This window comes from Rhagoletis zephyria, unplaced genomic scaffold (assembly GCF_001687245.7).
Source record: "Rhagoletis zephyria isolate East Lansing unplaced genomic scaffold, Rhagoletis_zephyria_1.1 Rzeph_scaffold_00271, whole genome shotgun sequence".
In the NCBI taxonomy this organism is placed as follows: Eukaryota; Metazoa; Arthropoda; class Insecta; order Diptera; family Tephritidae; genus Rhagoletis; species Rhagoletis zephyria.
In genome coordinates, this window is record NW_016157355.1 from 169,584 (window position 1) to 173,844 (window position 4,261).

Consider the following 4,261-nt stretch of genomic DNA (forward strand, 5'->3'; position numbering starts at 1 on the left):
AAAGGAGGCATGTCGCCTCCCATACATACTAAAAACTTCTTAATACATATCTCTGGAAGGATAGAAAATCTCTCAAAGTATTTTAAATTTGTTATGGAGATTTATTTTATAAGTGCCGTACTGACAGAATAAATTTCATTAAATGGAAAAGGGAGAGCCGGGTATAATCTAAAGCTCTCTTGGGGCATTTGCTACAGTAATGAGAAGTGGTATTTTATCAAGGCCAGGTTACTAAATTTGAGTTGGAAATATTAAAACCCGCCGTGGCACCTCCAAGAAGGTTACACGTTCACGCGTCGTATACCTGGAACCATTTTAAGGTAAACTTAGAGGGATTGATAGCTTTCATATGCCGAGCGCGCAGACGAGATTTTATAATTTCATAGTTTTAAACGGCCTAAATACCTAAACTCGCTTAAAAAATAACATCATTAAATTATTTTTCATATTTGTATAAAAGCGCGGGGTGAAACCCACGGGTATACGCTAGTATTATATATTAAGTCAAAGTTAAGTTGGTACTTAAAGTTAGTTCTACCTTTTTGACCTAATTTTGGAAGTTACAACCAAGTTTAAGTACCAACTTAATTTTTGCTATGAATACGCCCCAATTAGATTTTTACCTTTTTCAAAATAGGCGACTATCGATAGACAATCGATATTTAAAAAAAATATCGTCCACTATCGATAGTTTGCCACCACTAATGTCTAAGGGCCGTTAAATATCCGGTTAACACAAACCGGAGTAAATGCTTCGGTTAAATACAACGACTGGTTTATCGATGACATGTCACGATTGAAAGAAATATAGATTGCGCCCATCGCGGTACCGCTAATCCGCTCTTTGTGATTTGACAGAATCAGCTATGTGTGTGACGTCATCTTGGTGCAAGTGTTGTTTGAGGAAAACCAAATAACGATTTAACAGGGTACGGTTTAGTTATTTGCCCAATGATTTCGGGCTATTGTATCCGAATGGGTGACCGATTCCAACACATTTGTAGCCAAGGGTTTACACTTTATTGTAAAACCTAATTTTGTAATTTTCGGTTACTAATTTATTAATAAATTCGGTCTGAACAATGCACTTTTTTGTGAATTTCGGAGTGAGTTCTACGCAAATATATTGTGGATGGCGTAGCGGGAGTATGGACGTTCCGATACCATCAAAGTATCGATACCTACTCAAATGAGTTTACTCAAATCGCTATTTCGATAATGCTTATATGAGTAAACCGAATGTATCGATACCTACTTATATCGATAATTTTTCATCCCTTTATATGCAACAAAGCGAAAGTAATTTTCAGGCGTTATCTGTGACATACCCTTTGCGACATCTGAATGGAAGATCGACCTATCTCGGCAGCCAGTTGGAAAACGCCCTATCTCAGAAAACTTATCAAGAACACCCTTTTTCAGAATTCGGTTCAAAAACGCCTTATCTCATCTGCCGCCCTGAAAACGCCCTATCTCAAATATTTTCAATATATTTTCCATATAGGTATCGATATGTATATTTGTTCGTTAGTAACACTAGAAGTAATACGATTGCCAAAACAAAAAATTAAACCTTTGAAAGGTTCCCACAAAACTTTACGGCTACAAAGCACTGCTTGCACTTTGCTGTGGTATCACTAACTTTGTAAAAATATATCCACACTTAAGATTTTTGCGACACGACTAACATTTTGGTGCGCACGCTCACAACTAGCATTCGTCTTTTAAATTATTTTCTGTAGTTCCGCAAATCCCGCAGATCCCGCATGTGTTATCCCTCATTTCTGATCCCGCAAAAATGGCGCGGTATCTCGCGTTCGCGGGATTGGATTCCCTAGTTGTATGCATGCGCGGAGTTTGCACAATAGGAAGTCAAATTCATTTGTTCGGTAATTCCTCTTACTCTGCCTAAATGTATGCATACATTTGCAATGGCAAGTAAATACAGGGTGCTTCTAATGAAATTAAAAATTTTCTGCTGCAATACACATGCCAAGCCCTTCGAAATTTTCTGCTGGGCTATGCGTTACAGCTTCGCAAATTCTACTCCTACCGAAACCAAAGATGTATACACATCAAAAGTTTTTTTTTAATAAATCTGGGAGAATTTTTTGAATTTTTAAAAAGTAATGATGGCCCATTATTAGTAAATTTTTTCGTCGAACAAAACTGTTGAAATGTGCTGATTTTTTAGCGCTGTGGCTATAAGAGGGCGGTTGCACTATTTCGATTCCTTTTGGCTCTTACAAACAACCGTTATGTGAACAAAGTTATAATACCCTTGTGCAGAAGTGCACTCGGGTATAAAAATTACAGCGAAAAAACATGAGTGACTGATTAAAAAAACGAGGGCCCGTGAGCGTACGTGAGCGTGATTAAAAAAATCATTGGAGAAAGTGACTGTGCGTGGTCTCCAAATAAAAGTAAATTTTAAAATAAATCTCGGGGAATTTCTTGAATTTTTAAAAAGTAATGACGGGCAACGATTAGCAAATTTTTGCGCCGAACAAAAGTGCTGAAATGTGCTGATTTTTTAGCGCAGAAAAGGCCAAAAGCACTGAATTTTTAGGAAGAAAATTTGGCAACCCTATGCTTGAGAATTTAATATCTTTTTCTCTACGAGAATTTTATGGATATACATATGCGGTTTTCTTGTGTGGAGCCAATTTGTCTTGTTGGTCAAATCCAGACTACCTTTATTTGAAATTTCATATTCTAACCTATTTATGGGCGATTCCACCGCTACGGGTGGGATATTTGAACAAAAAAAAATGCTCTTTCTTGTTTAAATTTAAGTATAAAGTAACAATTCTAATAAAGCTACACCTAATTGACTATTATATGAGTTATTAAAAAATAGAAAAAACTGCCAACTTACTTTTATATGGAAAAAATCCGAGTTATTTCTTCTGTCGAGGGTGGGACAAAAAAAGAACCTGCTTATTGGAGCAGATACAGTTTACAAAAATTCTGCGAATTTATTTCACTTTTCTGTGCGAACTTGATATCTTATAATAAAACAAAGAACCACGAATGCAAACCAAGCAAAAATTACAACAAAAATGATGGCTTTATTATAAAAAAAAATCCGAAATTCTTCTGTCACGGGTGGGACGACGTTTGCTACGGGTGGGACACGTACGAATTTTTATATGAAAAGGAGCTATTAGTGTTGTCTATATTAAAGATTAGTTATTAAAATTATAAGTCTCCATCCATCAGCTCCAGATTTTGAGAAAAACGAGGTCAAAGTGTCAAAAAGTCGTGTTTTTTTCAATATTTTAGAAGGTCTAGCAAAAAAACAAAAGGTGATAGAACCTTACACTGAGGCTTTAAATAAAGCTACAACTCTCGGCTACTATCTCTGGAAAAACCATCCCTGCACCTTTACCTGATGGTCACTAATAGCACTGGTTTAGGGCAAAAATGTTCAGTGGATGCCACTACCCAATTCTTATGAAGAATTGCTCGCTAATTCCGAAAATCGACTTACTTTTTTATTCCATATATAAATTATCCAAGACGTTTTCAATTTACCGTTATTCAGCTTAAAACAAAGAGTTGTTACACTTAGTTACGTATATCTTACGAGCTAATTTAACAATGTTAATATGAAATACAGCAAATGAAAGCTAACAAAATTCTACATAGACCGTAAATGGGGCGTTCCATACCAAAGTAGACGGGGTTCACACTTTATGTTTTTGATCTGTTTCAAATTTAATGGACAAACATAAATGATAAATAAATATGAAATTTGAGCTTGGTTAATCGAAAAAAAAGATTAAAAACTTTGCAGCACAAAAACAAAAACAAATCGATTTAATAGTTTTCCAAATATCTCGAGAACTGGGCGAGGTAAAAATTTGAAAATAATCACACATAATAATAATAATAATAATAATAATAATAATAATAGGTTGGCGCTTACACATATGTTAGTGTTTGGCCGAGCTTCTCCTCCGAATTGTGGGGAGCGCCTTGATATTGTCAAACAAAGCGGAGGGACCTGCAGTTTTACGCCTACTCCGAATGGCGATTGTATTTTTATGAGAAGCTGTTTTTCATGGCAGAAATATACTCGGAGGTTTGCCATTGCCTGCCGAGGTACGACCGCTGTTAAGAACAAACCTTTTTTCTATATTTTTTTGCGATGTTGCTTTGTCCAGGGTTTGAACCCAGGTGCTGCGGAGTGGAAGCGCGCGTCAACAAATCACACATACACACATCAAAATTCTCTATGAAATGCAATATTTTTTTA